This window comes from Lissotriton vulgaris, chromosome 1_1 (assembly GCF_964263255.1).
Source record: "Lissotriton vulgaris chromosome 1_1, aLisVul1.2, whole genome shotgun sequence".
Taxonomy (NCBI): domain Eukaryota; kingdom Metazoa; phylum Chordata; class Amphibia; order Caudata; family Salamandridae; genus Lissotriton; species Lissotriton vulgaris.
This window is the reverse complement of record NC_141685.1, coordinates 1,194,031,987-1,194,054,244: the sequence shown is the minus strand read 5'-3', so window position 1 is coordinate 1,194,054,244 and position 22,258 is coordinate 1,194,031,987.

Genomic DNA, 22,258 nt, shown 5'->3' with positions numbered 1-22,258 from the left:
TGAATGGATTTACACGAAACTTGGCAAAATTGTAGGGACTGTTAGCCCGATGTGCCTTTGCTGGGTCTCAATATATGTGCTCCAGTGGATTTTGAGAAATTAACGTTTTAAAAAACAGATATATCTGTGACAGCGTCCCGGATAGCGCTCCAGTTCGCGTACTTTTCGCGTAACGGAGCTTTGCCAAGCGAAGCTGATTGGCTCTCCGGCGTCTGTCAACATTCTAAACAGTCCGGTGCGGCCACCATCTTGTCTCTCGGTAGGATCGAGAGACAAGAAGAGGAGAAAAACGAAGGGCGAATTTAATGAAAGGGGGCAAGGTAGACCCTTCTTGACCCCTTAGGAATGATGTTGGGGTTATTAAAGGGTCCCGTGGGGCAAATAAAAAAAATTTGATTTTTTTGCAGAAGATGCGCTTTCCGGTTCGCGAACTGGGTAGCGAATCGGGACGCGAAACGGGAATTCGCCATTTTGTGTTTCGTTTTAATTAAATTACAAGATGGAGGAAAAACAATGTGAGAAATGGGTATAAGGGGGTACGGGAGACATATCCTGACCCCCTATGTTTTCTGAGGGTGGCTGAGGATGCTCATATATGTTGATACTTGTCTTCCAGCGGCTGCGCATGAGCGTCTTTTTTTTTTTTTTTTGCTGCGTGACGTCTGTTAACGTTTGATTCGAAGGAAATCAGGAAGTGTTGACCGCCATTTTGACACTGCGAGTAAATATATTGTTAAAAATAATTGTTATAAATTAATCCGTATTGATAAACATTGTCTGCGCCATCTTGCTTTTTTTCCAATGCCACACTTTTGTCGTGCACGGCAGCCATTTTAGATGCCTTGACCAGACCCACTCTCTGCACGACGCCGATCGTGACGTCTGTTAACATTCGATTCGAAGGAAATCAGGAAGTGTTGACCGCCATTTTGACACTGCGAGTAAATATATTGTTAAAAATAATTGTTATAAATGAATTCGTATTGATAAACATTGTCTGCGCCATCTTGCTTTTTTTCCAATGCCATACTTTTGTCGTGCACGGCAGCCATTTTAGATGCCTTGACCAGACCCACTCTCTGAACGCCGCCGATCCTCAGCATGGCTCCCCACCCTCGCAAGCATCTCCTCCACGCACTGGTCACCGCCGCTCTCTGTCTTATGCATGGGCCATAAATCTCCCCCATCTGCGCTGCTCTTCCCTGAGAATCACACCCTGTGCCCGCCCAACACCACCCTTTCACCCTATTCACTACCGCACCCTCTGACACTCATCTTCCTCTGTGTCCGATTGTCCAGGCCGGTCCCAGGCTATCACCTAGCCCTGCGGATGTAGTTTATGGCCCCAACTGTAAAGAATCACCCCTCTTCAAAGGAGTTACAGTAGATCAAGGCCCCCACCCCATGAGATCCGTCACACCACACACGTTCCTACTATCTGATAACGATCCTGTATTGTGATTGGGGAGGGGATTCTCACTGTAAGGGTGTGTGGGACCGAGCCTGAAGCGGAAGATTCCAGGGATGCCATTTTGTACATCAAAGTCTTCACAATTATGTGTCACATTAAAAATATATAGCACTCCAACAAAGTAGTAGGATTATAACACTTTAAAAACTTATAAATATATACATCGCAACAAAAACAGTAAACACCTTTAAATTTTTTTATTAAAACAGAAGCAACAATGGTCAGTAGCGGTCTGTTGTGCGAATAGTTCCAAGGCAGCACAACGTGCTGAGTTTTGGACGGCACCCAGGTGAAGAACCATCCCTTCTTTAAACCCCATGGTGTCCAACTATAGTTTATTCTCTATTTCGTTCCCTTGCCATAACAAAATAAAAGTCTTGGGTTATTTATGGAAGGGAAGACTTTTTGTTTCTTCCAATTTTTTTTTAAAAACAAAGGTTTAAGGAAAGGCAACCCTTAATGTGCATGTTTTCCACAGAAATTTGCCTTTGAAAACTAGAGGCAATAAATAAGGCCGAAATCTGTATTTTGTTTTTGGATACACATGTTATTTGTGTCTGTGTATTCATTTTTATGCATGACTTTATATGGAATGGTTAAAATAACTTATGATGCAACTTAACAGGAAAGATCACAAACATTCCAATGAGTGCTATGTCCCAGGTTTTACATAAAGTAGTGTTTACCTAGAGTGGTGCTGTGTAGGACACTCTGAATGGAAATTAACCAGAACTATAACCATCTACTTCCAATAATATAACTTTTATGCCCAAATTACGCAAAGATTTAGCTAATCTGCTAAAGGGGGGAGTCGCTATTTCTTTTGATAATTTATTCACCCATCCGTAGCCTCTCTAATCTCCATTACAATGTGTTTGTTGCTGTCGCTAGCTGATGAAAAAACTAAAGTGACAACTTCCTCATCCTTAATTTGTCTTTCTTTGTTCCTTAAGATGTCATCTGTGTCAACCTCTTCCGAGAATGCTGATGCGTTAGGGATTTCCTTGTGTTTCTTAATAGCATTGGTGTCTGCACACTTCTTTGTTAATTCTGTGAACATGACAGCTGCTTCATAGACAGACGATATGTTTGTTAAGTCATTAGTGTTAAGTGTGTCTGAAACTACAGTGCCCTTCTGTTTTACTTTCCTCAGACACTACAGAGTTTTGTGTGTTGTTCTTCTGAGCGACAATTATTCCATAGGTTTCAGGTTCACTTGTTTTGTCCTGCAGTGAGTTAACAGCTACAGAGACTTCATGTTTATTTGCTATGTCCTGCTGTGCGTCAACTGCTTCAGAGACGTCAGCCTCATTTGTTATGTTTGACTATATCCTGGACCTGCCCGGCCGCGCCCAAAATGGCGCCGGTATAAATGGGACTCATAACTCCTTGTTGTGTACTGGTTGCCCAACCTTGATATCACGAGATACGTATGCACCGTATGCGCCCCTGGGTGCCGCACTGGTTTTGGTATCCTACAATGCTGCTCCGAAAAACGGCGTGGGGCGCCCCGGGGGGGCGGCGTGAACGGGCCTCCCCAGGTGGAGGCTCGTCTGTTGTAGTGGGGCGCCCCTTTAGCGTTTCACTTGCCATTCAGCAGTTTTCCGCCCGCTTTTGCTGCACTGTGCCTCGTCAGTAGCGGTCTGTTATGCGAATAGTCCCAAGGCAGCAGAACGCGCTGAGATCTGGACGGCACCCAGATGATGTCCAGTAAGTTGCTGCACTGGTTTTGGTATCCTACAATGCTGCTCCGAAAAACGTCGTGGGGCGCCCCGGGGGGGGGGGGGGAGGCGGCGTGAATGGGCCTCCCCAGGTGGAGGCTCGTCTGCTGTAGTGGGGCGCCCCTTTACCGTTTCAGTTGCCATTCCGCCCGCTTTTGCTACACTGTGCCTCTTCCGCCATTCAGCTGTTTACCGCCCGCTCTTGCGGCTACAGCGTCTCGCTCACCATGTAGTTGAGTTGCTCCCACTCTTGCGGTGCAGCGATAGGCGGCTGCCACAGGACTCTTAAAATGGCGGCCGGCTCTTCAGATTTGGGCCTGGTCCACTAAAATGGCCCTGGGACACCTTGGAACTCGGACGCTTGTCTGCTAGGGCTTGGGCTCCATTCTCGAAAGCGTCCCCTCAGCCTTGAAGATTCTACAAAAGTCTTGGGGGCCCCCGACTCCCGCTGGCTTCCGGTGGGGAGCGGCTGCCATGATTGGTTGCGGAATGGCCACGACGGAGCTACGAGATGGTGGTGCTCTCATGCTGACGCCAGCTTTAGTCTGAAACATCCTGAAACACTGAAGACTATCAATTCGATGAGTTCCGGTGGAGCCCCAACGTGACCCGGTAGGAAAGAACTTGCCCTCCCCTTTTTTGAGTGATGGTTCTTGTTGCCTGTCCCCTCTGTTGTCATCTAACGGAACCTTTTTTGATTGCCGAGTGAGGAAAAAAAAAGGTGGGTCTTTCATCGTTTGGGAAAAAAAAATGTTTTAATCCAATGAAAAGTGTTATTTTTAGGTCATATGATCAAGCCTTCCATCATTAGGAAACCAAAAGTAAAATGAACCAATGAAAAGTAGAGGGAAGCAGGCACGACGGGTTACAATGGGGGCAAAGGCTTACGTTACCTACCCTTCACTATCTGCAAAGAGAGAATACTCCTAAAAGAAAAGAGGAGGGGGGGGGGCAGCGTTCAAAGCACATCAGCGTGCATAAATACGAAAATGTTTTTACCTACCACGTACTTGACATTTTACAGCTTTTGATATTTGCTATTAAAAAAACCATTGAAATTCACTGAAAAAACCATAGGTTATAGACCATATATAGTTAGGAATTAGCATTTACAAAACCTTAATTTACTCACACAAAACCATAGAAATTCGCATATATAGTTAGTTGCAATAACTATATATTGCGCACCCGCAATCCACTGCTGATGATGTCACATATTACATCATTCATGACATGGTCAGTGACATCACTGATGACATCATCCAGTGTTTGTATGTTTCTGTAAAGTTAAAATATGTCTTACATATTGAAGAATGAGTGGATGTATAAGTGTCTGGATGAAGGATTTAGTAGGTGCATGACTGACTGTATGAGAGAGTGATTAAATGTGTTTCACTGAGTGCATGGGTTAGTGACTAAACTGTCTTAATTTGTGCATCATTATGTCTGTTGTTCTGTAAACTGCTGCATGTGTTAATCAGTAGCTATATGAGTAACTATATGGGTTATTGATTGGTTGCCCAAGTATTTGTATGGGAGACTGAGTATGTGTGTGGGTGGCTGGGAGGTGTATGACTCTGTGCATAGATGTGTGAGCAGTTGATTCACTAGATGCATGGGTTCAAACGTGCATGTGGAAACAGCTGTATGGGCAGTTGACTGTGTGCATGAGTGTATTGGTGAGTGAATGGATATCTCAATGCTACATATCAAAGTAAGTACATATGTAAAACACAGTACATGTGAGAGTTGACATATATAAATAACTGAGCATAAGAGCCAGTGAATGTGAGAGTGACTTTATGAATCATTGTGAACTTGTATCAGAGATTGTATAAGAGAGTAAATATGTGTTAGAATATGTTTGAATTAGTAAGGTGTGTATAACTGTATAGTTGAGGAAATGGAGGAGTGATTGATTCTTTTCATGACTGACTAGATGTGTGAGTAACTCCATGGATGAGTGACAATCTGTGAGTGTCTGTTTACACTGATTGTATCTAAGGTTATATTAGAGTCTGAAGAGGTTCATCGTATTATCACATGAATGATATTATCAGTGATGTGATCAGTAATGTCAAATGAAATGTCATCAGTGATGTCATCAGTGATGTCATCAGTGATGTCACTGACCATGTCATGAATGATGTAATATGTGACATCATCAGCAGTGGATTGCGGGTGCGCGATATATAGTTATTGCAACTAACTATATATGCGAATTTCTATGGTTTTGTGCGAGTAAATTAAGGTTTTGTAAATGCTAATTCCTAACTATATATGGTCTATAACCTATGGTTTTTTCAGTGAATATTTATATATATATATATATATATATATATATATATATATATATATATATATATATATATATATATATATATATATATATTCACTGAAAAAACCATAGGTTTTACACACGTTATAGTTAGGAAGTAGCATTTACAAAACCTATGAAATTCACTGAAAAAACCATAGGTTTGACACATGTTATAGTTAGCTGGACATTTCACTCATATAAAACCAATGAAATTCCCCCGTTATAGTTACTTCAGCTAACTATAACTCGCGCACCCGCAATGCACTGCTGATGATGTCACACATCACATCACTCATAACATCATCTATTAAATGGGTTAGTTTTAAAAATTACATATATTTTATATATGTAGATCTGAAAGTTGATTGAACAAAAATGTAGTATATAAATGTATAACCGGTTGTTTTTTAGGTGAAAAATAGATTCTATAACTGACTGACTAAATATATCTTAATGAGTACATGGGTTACTGAGTAATATTTAAATATATACATATCTGTGTCTGTCTATCAGTTTCTATTTTAGTGGCTGAATGTGTTGATGAGTAGGTATATCATTGATACATTATATCTATATAGGTTATTGTTTCTTTATTATTACCAAGAGTGTCTTAGTGTCTAAGTGTTAATATGGGACATTAAGACTTTTTACATATTGCATACATGCCTGAATCAGTGACATACTATACCTATATGTTGGAGACAACATATGTGACATATTAGATGTTATCAGTGATGTCAAGAGTGATGTCACTGACCATGTGATGAGTGATGTAATATGTAACATCATCAGCAGTGCATTGCGGGTGCGCGAGTTATAGTTAGCTGAAGTAACTATAAATGGGGAATTTCATTGGTTTTATATGAGTGAAATGTCCAGCTAACTATAACATGTGTCAAACCTATGGTTTTTTCAGTGAATTTCATAGGTTTTGTAAATGCTACTTCCTAACTATAACGTGTGTAAAACCTATGTTTTTTTCAGTGAATTTCATAGGTTTTTTAAATGCTACTTCCTAACTATAACGTGTGTAAAACCTATGGTTTTTTCAGTGAATTTCATAGGTTTTTTAAATGCTACTTCCTAACTATAACGTGTGTAAAACCTATGGTTTTTTCAGTGAATTTCATAGGTTTTTTAAATGCTACTTCCTAACTATAACGTGTGTAAAACCTATGGTTTTTTCAGTGAATTTCATAGGTTTTTTAAATGCTACTTCCTAACTATAACGTGTGTAAAACCTATGGTTTTTTCAGTGAATTTCATAGGTTTTTTGAATGCTACTTCCTAACTATAACGGATATAACTAAAATGGATATCGCCTTACCAGGCTTTCGTGTGCGACCGAGTGCGCGCACCCGCCTATATATTTCGTGAAAAGTTTGCAATTTGAACTCATTGAATTTCTTCATAGACCCATCAAAGAACTTATAGTACGTCAAAGAGACTGAACCTAGGCTTCTTTTTTATTGTTATGAAACTTTTCATTAAATGGAGCCGAATGTGTTTTTAAACTTTCGTGCGTGACCGGATGTACACACCTTGGTATTTTTTTAAGAAATATAAAAGGTTTTATAGTTTAACAATTGTATGCTTGAATCGAGCTTAGAAGATATACAAAATCCGGATTTGTTTGGATTTACTCCTTTTCACGTTTTGAAACTCCGCTGAATTAGACCGCTACTTCAAAATAACGTACGTGACTAGATACTATCATCGCGTACACATCCTGAGACGCGCATGTGAAGTCATGTGACTTGAAAACAACACTTCCAATTGGTTCTTAGTAGTTTCTATTCTGGAATTTACACGGAGCACTCCACCCACTTCCCTCACTATCTTTTCTACTCTCAAGAGAGAACAACGTCCAACATCTTTCGGAAGACTTTGCTGAAATGGCTGCCGTTCCGCATTCATCTTCCGAATCTGAAGGAAATGAGCGACTACCTTTAAAAAGAAAAAAGGAATCTTTTATTTGGCAATTTTTCACTTATCCTGAAGATCAAAAGAAAGTGAATGCGCCAAAAGTAACCTGCACGATATGCAAATCGGTTCTCTCAAGAGGAAATCCAACAAAAAAATATTCCTTTTCCTTACATACCATGGTGCGACTTGTCAAACAAGTGCACCCTGAGCCTTATACAAAGGCATCGACAAGTGCCCTGGCCACGCTATTATCATAAGAAGTGGCCAGCACATCTTCTGGTGGACGACCTGTATCTCCATCGAGTGCTGAGATGGACTTGAGACCATATCTTGCGAAGGTGCACATGAAATGCAACGAGTGTGGAGAAATTCTTCTGTACGGAGAGCAGAGCCTCATTCTTATTAAACTAAAAATTGAGAGTCATAAATGCCCCGAGAAAAGATAAATTTCTTCATTTCATTTTGATCGTGTGTCATACTTAAAAATGTCGTTGCAAGTTTAGAAAATCAAAAACAACATAACACTTGTTTGAAAAAAAAAAAAAGTTCTTTTCAGAACTAACTCATTGTACCAAAAAGAGCTCCAGGAGCATATTATAAAGGGGGTTTATCTCCGCTTTTTTGGCTTTCTTTCGTGCGCGACCGAGTGCGCGCACCCGCCTATATATTTTGTGAAAACTTTGCAATTTGAACTTATTGTTTGTAAAAGCTTTTATTCGACAATTTGTCATAAAGCCAACACATATAAAATACATACATAATCACAATTTTAAAAAGTAAATTACATTTGACAAAACATTCATAGTACAATAAAGTGCAATATGTGAGGGTCCCAGACCATCATCACAAATTATTTGCAGTTTTAGGGAAATGCATTACTTGTTCACTATTTATAAGCATACAATCGAGCTTTCCTCCATTTAATTACAAGACCAGTTATTAAAAAAACAACTATATACAGTTTATAAATAATTAAAAATGCCAGCAGTTAAAACACACTTATATTCTATGTTTTCAGTCCACATTTCTTTCTAATCAGGCAGACAATATGGAGATACCTACTCACTCCAAATGTTGTCAACCTAGTGGTTGAAGATCTAAGTAACCTTTCTGCCTCTTTATACGAACGTATTCCCAGATTTTTACAAAGGGGTCTAATCCATTTCATGCGTTGTAATTTGTATAACGGGCAAAAAAAGAGGATATGGGCCTCGTCTTCTTTTTGTTTCAGATCACACAATTTGCAAAAAGGGTCATTTCCTTTAGAGCTTCCCCACCGACAAGTGTTTGCATTTATCTGTAAAACCCCATATCTATATTGTAGATATACGGTTTTAGCCAAGGGTGGTTCAACTTCATCCATAAATTGTTCAAATATGGGGGTGTCCTTAAATTGCAAAAACTTGTGTGTTAAAGAACCAGTGGCACGTCCGTATACGTTGATATTCACGTAATTCCAGTAAGCAGATTTTACTTGTTCTTCACAAATAGTTAGCGAGGTGATTGACGTGACTGGGGTTTTCCAGAAGTGTGAAAGACCTATTTTTATAAGCCAAGTGGATATATGTCTCAGCCACTTGATTGAATTAAAAATGTCCAGTTCCCTAATTTCCCAAAAACCAGCTCTGTAATCTGCGAGTTCTGGGGTAGACCATAATCTTACCCAATAGAGCAATGGCCTCAACCAACACAAATGGTCTGTACGCTTTAGGCTAATATCTAGATAAACAGGCACTAAGGGCGTTCTTACTGGTAATTTTAGTAGGCGCCTAAAGAACGCATTCTCGTCGATATCAAATGTTTTATTTGAATAAGGCCCCCAAATCTCGGCCCCATACAAGGCGGCAGATTGCGCTTTGGCTTTAAACACTTCAATCGCGGGAGTTATAGCTTTTGTAGTACTCCCTCCATGGATTTTTAAGATGGGGAGAGAGTTGTGTTTGAGTGTCAGCCTACTTTTTTCTAATTGGTTTATCCAAGACATTTTACTGTCAAGCCTGATACCCAGATAGTCAAAAAATTCCACGTACTCTAGTTTAGTATTATTTAGGGCCAAATTCTTCTTAAAAGTTTTGGGGGGATTCATGGCCATATACTTGGTTTTAGATGAGTTAATTTCTAACCCCTTTAGCTCGCAGTAACTATGGAATTGGTTTATTAAATTTTGCAAGCCTTTAGGTGTTTGTGATATTAAAATGGTGTCATCCGCAAATAACAATGCTGTAATTGCCTCATTGCACAGTTTAGGGGAATCATGATTACATTGTGCCAGGTAGGGAGGGATGTCATTTACAAATAGAGAGAAAAGGGTCGGGGCCAACACGCACCCTTGTCGTACCCCCCTTTTTACTGGTATGGCTTGGGTAAGTTCGCCATTTTGAGGAAATAGACATTTTATATGGCCAATGTGTCCCCTACATGTACCCTATATATGTCCATGTCACCATGCACTTCCCCTCTCATGCCTGTAATAGTAATGCCTTTGCATTTCCGTCCAATGTTAGCATGACAGTTACCAAGCCCTCCATGAAAGAAACGTTAATTCTGCACTGAGGCCTATGTTGCCAATGCATTTACATGGTGCACGTTTAAAAGTCGAGATGAACCCGTTTTGTGGCTCAGCCGAGCCAGGACCCGAATTCAGGCTCCCTGCCTCCTGACACTCTGAGAGCTGCAGTTTAGCTATGTATCCCTGACCTCTCACATACTTCCTGCTCAGCCGAGAGGTGCCCAGCCCGTCCTGCCAAGACAGTATTTTGCTTACAGTTATCTGCCCTGCTCCACAGAAACACATTCCTGCTTAATGAAAAAGGTAAACATATTCCGCCTGCAGAAGATAGGGCCTAGCCTTTCTGTCTCCATTCAAGTGATTTGCAGAACTCGCATCCATAGAAGGCCCATGGCCCCACGCAATGCACGAAGAAATATATGCATATACTAGCATTTAGTGATGAGTAGCCTTTGCTCGAGCGACCTTTAATTCAGATAATACATCCTCCAAACTCAAGATATCAGATAATACCAGAAGTGCAGGTCGTCCTGACATCCAAGGTTTCTCTACTAGCACGAAAGTCAGCTCCCCCCAGCTTCCCCCAGTTACACGTCAATTCCACGTCATGACCATGTTGCGCACACAAGTAGGGTAAAGGTTCCTGCTGACCATGCAGACCCCCTCCATGTATCCACCCACCTATGACACACCTATGACTCCTCAAGTGAACACCCACGTGTACGCCTTCTTACACGCCCTTTTCACGCCCATGTGGTCTTATCTCTCTCCTTCGCTTGCTCCGCCTGGAGCGCTCCGCCTTCTCCATGCAAGTTAATGTATGTTTAAAGTATAAATAATGTACTCTGTGAATAAAGTTCAGATGACGATCCTTCCTGATCCCTAGTGGTGATGGAACCCGATTCTCCCTTAACTCGAGTTACTGAATTAAAGCCCTTTTGAATCGGACACCACGGACTCTGCCTCTCATTATATGCATGATCCTTGTTAATGTATAGAAATTCCGACAGGGTAATTATTTTATTTACCACATAATCTGGCGCCCGTAGGGACCAGTCCCCTTCCCCACGCGCCGGAGATGTAGGTCCAGCCCCCTGCCCCCTTCTACAGCAGTGACGGACTTCAAGTGTACAGGACAGCGGGACTTCCTGCCTACTCCCTCAGGCCCACGGAGGAGACAGAGACTGCGACCAGGCATCCACACGAGGCGGTGAGGATTGCGGACCATCCCAACCAGAGCCCAAAGCCGAGAGAGAGCAAGGTCCGAGGTATCCCGAGGCCCACCTGTTCCGAGGCGCATGCGCAGTAGCAGTAGGAGTAGCAGTAGGAGCAGCAGTAGCAGTCACGCAGTATCGAGTTTCCGAGGCCTTCAAGTTCTGCTTCCCGGTGAGTACCGTTATTGGGAACGCATAGAGACGGGTTCATTTATTTGAGCCCGGTAAAGACGTGTCTGGGTACACAGACACGGTAAAGACGTGTCCTTTTCAGTGGGCACGGTAAAGACGTGTCTCTTTATGAGACCGGTATGGTTGTACTGTAGTCCAGTACATAAAGTTAACAGTTTTTCAAGTTCATGTTTTTTTCCCCATGTACTAGTTAGAATGTATCTGTTTTCAATGTTCTAGTGTTTTAGTGTGAATGGTTGTTTTCAGTCTATTGTGTGAATTGTGTTTTCGTTGAGTTAGTTCCAACATGCCACTGTTCTCGAAATTACGTCAGATAGGGACCAGGAAAGGGATACTTGAAGAGTCAGTTCCCGTCCCGCCTAGAGACACACCTGGTCATTTTATGTATCAGAAGCATGGGCTAGATGCCATACTGTTTTTAGACTTATGGGTAGATTACACGAAGGATCTAGAAGAGAAGTATAGATGGCCTGCCTCAGGAACATGGGATGCTGAATGCATTATGAAAGTAGAGGAAGCACTATGGAAAAAGAAAGTGAGACCGTCCCAGAAAGATGCCATTGAGTTATGGCGTAAAGAAGCGCATAGGAGAGCAGAGAAAGAATTCCACAAAGCAGAGAGAAGTAAGGAAGCAGCGGAAAAAGCCAGAGAAAAAGAGCTAAAGGAAGAGGGGGAACGGGTCAAGGCAGAACAAGCAGATAGAGAAAGAAATGCCCTCATTTCAGGTATTTATCCCGTCCTCACGGAAGGACTAGCTAAAGTGACCCCCTCAGAAGTACCCAGTAAGTTGCCACCACCAGTAATACCGATTAAAGTACGTAGACATAAACAGACAGAAGCTGAGGCTTTTATTTCCTCCTATTTAGAAGAGCCCGCTCCGGATTATGTAAACGCAGAATTCCCTCCTCCGCCCCCACCACAGGATCCGCTTACACAAATGCGGCTTCCGCAGGCCGTGAAGGACGACGTAGGACAAGGGGCAATGGGAGGGGGGGCACTAAACACGCCACGAACACCGCCAGCAACACGAACACCGCTGGGGTTAGGACTACAACGAACGCCACAAATGACAGCATCACCCTATAAGCATAATGTAACGATTTCACATTGTATATACGATCCAGTACCGGGTGTGGGTGCAATGCTCATGTTCTCATTAAGATTAAGACATGCTGTCGACTATTTGATCACATTACCAGGCATGAAGAAAAATTTAGATAAAATATACCATTTCATTAGAACGGGGGAGGGACCCGAGAGTATAGAAGAGGCCATGGAACAAAGAAAGGTGGAGGTTCAACGCATGATTTTACGTTTTTTGATTAACTGTCTGATCAGGGAACAAGACCAACCAGACAAAGGAGTAAATAGAGATCTGACTGATTGGAGTGACAACATAGCTGCCGGTAAACATGATAAACAGGGACAGACAGAATGTATGTACAGGAAAATACGAAAAGAAATCTTAAACTTGCACAGGAAAGAGTCTGACGAGAAAGAGGATTCAGCATCAGAAGATGCTGAGCACGAAACAGAGGAAATTGATAAAATGAATTACGTAGGACAAGCACGGCAGTTTCACAGGCCCAAGTGCCTCGACTACCGCAAACAGGGACCTCCCATAAAAGAAAGATATTCCCTCGAAAATCTATTCCAAGCTACTGAGAACGCACTGAAAAGACGAGTAGAGTGCGATAGACCCCACACCCTACACGAACAGGAAATAGCCCAGTCAGCCGTTCAATGGGTGTCTAATTCTAATATATACAACAGCGATGTAGTGGCTCAGACCTTTTTAAGCCTTCCTCCGAACGAACAGCGTTTGGCTGGTATTTACATGGTTCAACATTTGATAACGTTGTTTGAGAGTCAATATGCTGATCCCGGTCCCTTGTATAAATTACTGGACGATATACTTCTAGAGAGATGGATAGGCCTAGGTACCAAATTAATTAATGTCATTCTGGACCAACAACACAAGTACTTGACTTTTCTGACCACGTGCATGATTCCTACCCCACACCACGACAGAAAGAGCTTACACATAGACAGACTGAACCCCCTACGAGAGGTACATCCTGTTAAAAATACAGCGGGTGAGATTCAGCGAGTATACGTTTACACACCCTTGACGAAACTAGAAATACTGGAAATGAAAAAGATGCTGCCCTGCCATGATAAAGACCCGGGGAATTAAAAGACATTCTCCGCATAGGGGATTACACGTACGCTGACATCATAAAATTATTAAAAGTACTGTTACCTGCTGGTATTTACGAAAAGCTTAAAGAGAAGGATTGGGAGGTGGGAGAGAAAAAGATAAGTTGGGCAGAATTGGAAGCCGAGGATAAAGGCCGGCACCCTGGTGTTGGTCTTGGGGATAAAGCTAAAGTCCTACCTGAACTCCTGATACAGGTTCTGCCGAGATTATTGATTACTAAAAAGGAAGATTGGGATGCTATTTCAGCCTGTAAACAGAAACAAGACGAGGACACCAGTGATTTTTATTCTAGATTCGAGAAATGTTTTTCTATTAATAGTGGCCTTAAGCCATGTAGTGAATCATACCCACATCTTTTTGTGAGCAAATTGGTAGAAAATTCCTTACCCCCGATCAAGAATAGAGTACTGAAGGTTGAGAGTACCTCGCAAGCAAACAGCCCTTCCCAAATGTTGCAAATGTTACAATATCACCAGAACAGAATTAGAGAGGAACAGGAAAATGAAAAGAGACGCATGAAAGATACGAAAATGAAAGTGCTGGTTGCACAATCGGTACCAGCTAATGCGAATAAAAAGGGCACGACACCTGTTAAAGGGAACTGTAATTATTGCAAGCAACCAGGTCACTATGTAAATGAATGTGCCGTCCTGAAACACAATATAGCTACAGGCAAGACAAAAGAAAGACCGCATCCTCCTAGACAGAATAGCACCCCACAGAACACGCAACTGACAGTAGCGAATTTTCCACCCCCACCAGCAGCTGCCACACAACAAGCCACACAACAGATGTACCAGTACACACAGTCGGACTATCCAGAATTTCAACAGTTCTCATGAAACAGCCTAGAGAGGGAGGTTGGCTTGCCCCTTATTGAGGTTCCTGTAGATCAAGAAGGTCCCTATGTACATAGTCGTGTATTGGGAAAAGACAGAAAATTTCTGATTGACACAGGGGCGAGCAGAACTACCATCAGTCATGACGAGGTTCCAGGGGCACCCCTCTCAGGCTCACAGAATGTTTCCCTGGGATTTTCAGGAAAGCCTATTGTTAATGAAGTGTCAAAGCCAGTTTCCCTAGTAGTCGGTCCATTGTCTCGTACCACAGACTTGTTACTTACTAAGTCATGTCCAGAAAATTTGCTTGGTATAAAGACATTGAAAGAACTAGGAGCAGTTATATGTTGTTCTCCGGAAGGAGTACAATTGTTTTTACGTGATTTTAAAGGACATTATGTGTTGAAAGATTTCGATCCCAGACTCCAGAATGTACCACAGCATTTATGGGCACAAGGTCCGACTGACGTAGGTTACATGCACATTATGCCACACCGTGTCACTCTCAAACCAGGAGTAGTACTGCCACGCATCCGACAATACAAGTTACCACCTGAAGCCGTAGTAGCCTTACTGAAAATTGTTGACGAACTCATTGCACAAGGAGTGGTAGTAGAAACTGACTCGAATGTATGTAATTCACCTGTCATCCCTATTCTTAAACGAACAGACCCTAATGCACCACCAGTCTACAGACTAGTGATTGACCTTCGAGAGCTGAACAAATGCATAATTCCTCAATACCCAGTGGTCCCAGACATTTCTTCATTACTGACTGCAATTGATTCCGAGGCAACGTTCTTCACTGTAATTGACCTAAAGAACGCCTTCTTCAGTGTCCCAATCCGTCCAGAGAGCCAATACCTTTTCGGATTCTGTTTAAATGAACGCAGCTTTAAATTTACGAGAGCTCCTCAAGGTTTTACAGAAAGTCCCAGCATTTACAGTCAAGCATTAAAGAGACAACTGGACAGTATACACATGCCTGCCAACACTGCACTGCTCCAATATGTAGACGATATCCTGATCACAGCACGTACAGAACCAGACTCCGAACATGCATCACTGACAGTTTTACATTTCTTGGCAGACAAGGGGCACAAAGTGTCCCCTTCGAAGTTACAATTCTGTGCACAGCAAGTGGTGTACCTTGGACACTTGCTGTCCAAGAGGGGTAGACAGCTGACACAAGAACGTATTCAGTTAATTGCTAACCTTTCACAGCCCAAGACACAAAAGGAAGTACGGGCCTTCATTGGCCTCACTTCTTACTGCAGACAATGGATTCCCCAGTATGCATATCTAGCCAAACCACTCATACAGTTGACAACACAGGAGGCAGCGTCTTCGACTGTCCTCCCCTGGACACAAGAACATACCCTTGCATTTGAAGAATTGAAAAAAGCCTTATGTCAAGCACCAGTTTTAGTGACTCCTTGTTACAGCAAGCCTTTTACGCTTTTTGTCACTGAACGAGATGGAACAGTATTATCTGTCCTTACACAAGATCAAGCAGGAAAAAACAAGCCTTGTGCTTATTTTTCTAGTACATTGGATCCAGTGGCCCAGGCTCTGCCTGCGTGCCTGAAATCAGTTGCAGCAACAGCCCTAGCTATAAGACAGAGTGATTCCATAGTGTTAGGACACCCCCTGACAGTACAAGTTCCACATGCAGTGGAAGTTCTCTTGAACCGGACACAGACACAACATCTGACTGTAGCGAGACTGACAGGATATGAACTAACGTTATTCCAGCCACACATAGAGATCAGACGATGCAACATTCTTAACCCTGCTACACTTTTGCCCTCAAGCACAGAGGACACTGCACCACATGACTGTGTGGAAGTAATTAATACAGTGACGAAACCAAGACAAGACCTGACAGACATTGCATTGCCAGACCCTGACCTGACACTTTATGTAGATGGTTCATGCATGAGAACAAGCACAGGAGAGTTAGTGGCCGCATATGCCGTGACCACTGATACTGAAGTCATAGAGACACAACGAATAGACACACTGTCAGCACAAGCAGCAGAGCTCATCGCTCTGACACAAGCCTGCATACGAGCCAAGAACTTGAGAGTGAACATATATACAGATTCACAGTATGCATTCAGAGTTGTTCATGACTTCGGAGTACTATGGAAGGAGAGAGGTTTCCTGACCTCTCATGGGGCCAAAATTCAGCATGGTCCCCTTATTCAGGCTCTGTTAGAAGCAATACATTTGCCTACAGCCATAGCCATCCTAAAATGCAAAGCACACACCAAAGTTACAGACACCATTTCCCAGGGTAACGACCTGGCAGACCGAACAGCTAAACTTACAGCCCAGACACCAACAGACACGACAAAGACAAAAGTACCATCACTGACAAACAGCATGACAGTCAGGGATCCCTCACAAGATGTACTCGACATACAGACACATGCCACTCCAGACGAAATAAAGAAATGGACTGAACAAGGAGGGGTCCAGACTGACCAGGGTTGGATGACAAAAGGCAAAGCTACATGGTTTCTCCCAGACTCTATGGTACAAGTCATCATAAACACAGCACATAGTCCAGCACACTTAGGAGAAAAGGCAATGATAGATAGTTTACAGAATATTTGGTATAACAAGCACCTGCGTGCAGCAGCAAAACAGAAAGTACGCACCTGTATGATCTGTTGTCAGTTCAATCCAGGCAAAGGCATTTCGGTGGAACAAGGTGGATTTCATCCCCCTGATCACCCTTTTGAAGTCCTCCAGATGGATTATATCCAGGTGGACAGATGTAGAGGATACAAATATGTCCTAGTAGTTGTATGTGCACTATCTAGATGGACAGAAGCGTACCCAGTCCCAGATTATACTGCTGTGACCACTGCCAGGCAATTGGTACGAGTATTTTTCCCACGGTACGGATTGCCCCGTGTCGTGTACTCAGATAACGGTCAGCCATTCTCCTCTGAATTAATGAAACAAGTGTCCCTTCTGTTAGGTTACCAGTGGAAATTTCATTGTGTACGACACCCAGAGGCAGCTGGACTCGTTGAGCGTCACAATCAGACACTTAAAACAAAATTAGCGAAAGTCTGTGCAGAAAAAGGCGTGGATTGGATGGTAGCCTTGCCGGTTGCCCTCTTTTACATGCGTATGGTAGCTCATTCCAGAACAGGCTTGTCCCCTTACGAAGTGGTTTTTGGTAGACCACCGAATATGTGGGGTACGCCTATGCCAAAGAAAATTACTGATGTTGACAGTAAAATGCTGACGGATTACCTGGCTTCCTTGATGTCTGCACTACTCTCTTGTCGTTCACAGGTTGCCGCCGCCTTCCCCGACAACACCCAAGTCAAAGAGCACACCATCGTCCAGGGGGATGTAGTGTTGGTCCGGAATTTTGATCGTTCAAGCCCTCTCGAGCCCCGCTGGCGAACGCCGAAGTTAGTACTGCTTACCACGAGGACTGCCGTCAAGGTCGAGGGAAGAAAAGGCTGGATCCACGCCCAACATATCAAAAAATTCCATGGAAACGCCGGAACTTTGATTGCGACTAAAGACTGCCCCGAAATTAATGACTCAAAGCCCCCTTTGCTAGAAAAGACTCCGCAACAGGAGTATAGGTCTAAATTACGGTCTAGTAAGTCAGACAGCGTTTAATTGTCTAAGTCCACTCTGTGGTGAATCGGTTAGACAGGTTCCTGACATGTATAAGATCGTAGACCAGAATAGCAGAAAGAGAGATAAGACAGAAAAGTACTGCAAGACTTTACGCAGTAGATGTATAGTAACTCTGATTATTATGTTTCTTCTAAGTATATCGATTATATGTATCAGCTTGACACTACATGTTTTCTTTCCTCCTATTGCTTCACATATACGCTCTTCCTTTAATGACACTGTAGAGCACACATTCAGTGATCTGCCACCCCATGAATTGTCATATCGACTAGCACTGTGCAACAATACTTTTATTCGAATGTTGCACCATTCTCATCAGACCAGCAATGTAACGAATTGCTGGGTATGTGGCCGACTCCCACCTTATCAGAAAACGAAGGGAGTTCTGCCCCTTTTTCCTTTCCCGTTCTCGCACAATGGTTCGTGCGGAGCATGGTTTGCTTTAATGTCATCACAAGACAGAAAGTTCACAGATTCCCAGAGCGATTGGATCTGGGGAGATTTGAATAACGTAATGAATGAGGCATGTGTCCCAGACAAAGATGGTTTTCCCCAGAGAAAAGGGACCGATCTAGAAAATGAAGTGTACGAACAAGGAAATGCTTCCCTTAACTTTATGATTCTGAATGTACAGTCCGAGAAAAATACAGGTCCACCGTTCATATCAGTCTTACCAGTAAAAGGTGAATTATGCGTTAGAAAGAAAGGGTCAGTGCATTTAGGACACAGTGATTGTAATACTGTAGTCGAGTTCAATGATAAAGGAAAGTCTACTTTCAAAGCTTCCGGCCATTCCTATTTCGTTTGCGGTCAGACAGCCTATGTACGTCTGCCCTTAGACTGGGGTGGGACGTGTTATATAGCGTTCCTGTTGCCTCCCGTTTTTTTAGCTCCATCCCATTATCATCGAGATTCACGACTAGAGCATGTTAGACACAGGAGGGAGATTGATTCCCCAGTGGTTGATCAGACTGAGACAGCTTGGGAGCAATATACAGATTTCATTAAAGGATACTTCTGGTTCATAGGTCCCGTCCAAAACAGTAAACTCATACGCAGGTTATCTAGAACTTTAGAAGCAGTAGTGAATGAGACTTCTTCTGCCCTGGCGAACTTGACCGAGGAGCAGTCTGCCATGAGACTTGTTGTTCTTCAGAATCGCCTTGTTCTTGACGTCATCCTGGCTGATAGGGGCGGGGCTTGTAAAGTGATCGGCTCCAGTTGTTGCGTGTTTATTCCTAATAACGCGCCATCCGTGTATGCAGCAATAACAAGACTCCACAAGATAGCTCATGAGATGCATCAAGACCCATGGACTTGGTCCGGTTGGCTCTGGAGTGTAATACTAGGATGGGGTTGGACAGTGTTGTCATTCCTAGGAATGATACTGCTTATTATATTCAGTTGCTGTCTCTGTCTGCAATGTGGCCCAGCAATTTGCGGCCTGTGTGCCACTGCTTGTATTCCCCATCCACGTATACAAAAGAAAAAAGACGAGCAAATGATGCTGTATGATCAGATATGCGGTATCATGAATATAGATGTGTCCTGAAGGGCACAGTAAGAGACAAGGAAGGAATGAGGAAATAGAAATTTTATATGGCCAATGTGTCCCCTACATGTACCCTATGTATGTCCATGTCACCATGCACTTCCCCTCTCATGCCTGTAATAGTAATGCCTTTGCATTTCCGTCCAATGTTAGCATGACAGTTACCAAGCCCTCCATGAAAGAAACGTTAATTCTGCACTGAGGCCTATGTTGCCAATGCATTTACATGGTGCACGTTTAAAAGTCGAGATGAACCCGTTTTGTGGCTCAGCCGAGCCAGGACCCGAATTCAGGCTCCCTGCCTCCTGACACTCTGAGAGCTGCAGTTTAGCTATGTATCCCTTGCCTCTCACATACTTCCTGCTCAGCCGAGAGGTGCCCAGCCCGTCCTGCCAAGACAGTATTTTGCTTACAGTTATCTGCCCTGCTCCACAGAAACACATTCCTGCTTAATGAAAAAGGTAAACATATTCCGCCTGCAGAAGATAGGGCCTAGCCTTTCTGTCTCCATTCAAGTGATTTGCAGAACTCGCATCCATAGAAGGCCCATGGCCCCACGCAATGCACGAAGAAATATATGCATATACTAGCATTTAGTGATGAGTAGCCTTTGCTCGAGCGACCTTTAATTCAGATAATACATCCTCCAAACTCAAGATATCAGATAATACCAGAAGTGCAGGTCGTCCTGACATCCAAGGTTTCTCTACTAGCACGAAAGTCAGCTCCCCCCAGCTTCCCCCAGTTACACGTCAATTCCACGTCATGACCAAGTTGCGCACACAAGTAGGGTAAAGGTTCCTGCTGACCATGCAGACCCCCTCCATGTATCCACCCACCTATGACACACCTATGACTCCTCAAGTGAACACCCACGTGTACGCCTTCTTACACGCCCTTTTCACGCCCATGTGCTCTTATCTCTCTCCTTCGCTTGCTCCGCCTGGAGCGCTCCGCCTTCTCCATGCAAGTTAATGTATGTTTAAAGTATAAATAATGTACTCTGTGAATAAAGTTCAGATGACGATCCTTCCTGATCCCTAGTGGTGATGGAACCCGATTCTCTCTTAACTCGAGTTACTGAATTAAAACCCTTTTGAATCGGACACCACGGACTCTGCCTCTCATTATATGCATGATCCTTGTTAATGTATAGAAATTCCGACAGGGTAATTATTTTATTTACCACAATTTCTTCCCCACCTTACTTTAGCAAAATTGTCAGTATGAAGCTTTATAAGATTAACCAGCAATTCATCCGGGACACCCATATTCCTTAAGGTATCCCATAATAGGGAACGGGGACAAGATCAAACGCTGAGCGTAAATCCATGAATGCTATATATATACTACACTTCTTTATTTGGACATATTTCCAGCAAATACACAAAAACCTCTACACCTGGTCCACAGTGCTTGTCTTAATTCTAAATCCTGCTTGATATTTTGAGAGGATTTTGGATTCCTCTATCCAAGTTAAAAGTCGATTTAAAATATGTCTGGCAAAATTTTTTTGTAAAATATCAATTAAACTAATTGGTCTGTAATTACCTGGATTATAGCGGTCCCCTTTTTTGTAAATAGTAACTATTTCCGCCCCCTTCCATGTTTCGGGGATCGGAGTTCCCAACAGGATGGAGTTACACAGAAAGTTAATATAGGGGCACCATACTTCGATATTATGAGTAAATAAATCCCCAGGTAATTTGTCCGGGCCTGGTGCCTTGCCCGCCTTGATTGCCTTTATTGCACACAAAGTCTCTTCAGTGCTAAATTTAAGTGGGTTAGTACACCGGGGGGGAGATCCAAGATAATTTTGCTCTGGGGACACCCCAACCAGATCATATAGTTTTACAAAGTGATCATACCAAATTTTTTCATCCAGGAAGAAATCCCTGTTGGAGCTACCCGTTTTATTATTTTTGGCTATCAAGCTCCAAAAGGTACATTGGTCATGCTTCCTAGCAGCATTTAAAAGATCTTCCCAGATCGAATCATCCCATTCCTTTTTTGCACTACACAGGAGTCATTTATATTCGTGTCTACACTCTCTAACCCTCGTCTGATCCTTGGATTTCACGGCATTAATTAGATTACTTTTAGCCAGACGACACTGTTTGTTATACCATGGTGTCTCTAGTTCCAGTTGCCGTTTTACATTATCTTTATTGTTACTACATGTTTTGCTCAGAAGGGGGATTAATTCACAAATCCAATACTCATGGCTTCTTTTTCGTGACAAAAATCTTGCAATATTACATATCTACATAGAATAACAGAAAAAACATAACACTACAAAGGCCGAACACTCTACTAAACACAGATTTGTAACCTATAGGGCAGATTTATGTTAACTACTTCATACCCAGATATGCACCAGTTAATGTGCACCACAGTATACTAGTGCTCCGTCACCCATAGTGGGCCACATTTAAAATGTGGTGCACCATGGTACAAAAACAGCATACATGCGTAACACATCTGTGCTGAAAAAGTAATACATTGCTAGAGTTGCATCGCAAGTGTGATGCAGCTCCAGCAAGGCTCACCAGTGCACTATATTCACAATGCTGCGTCAATATCTACGCCTGCTTCAAGCACATGCACAGTTTTGAAAC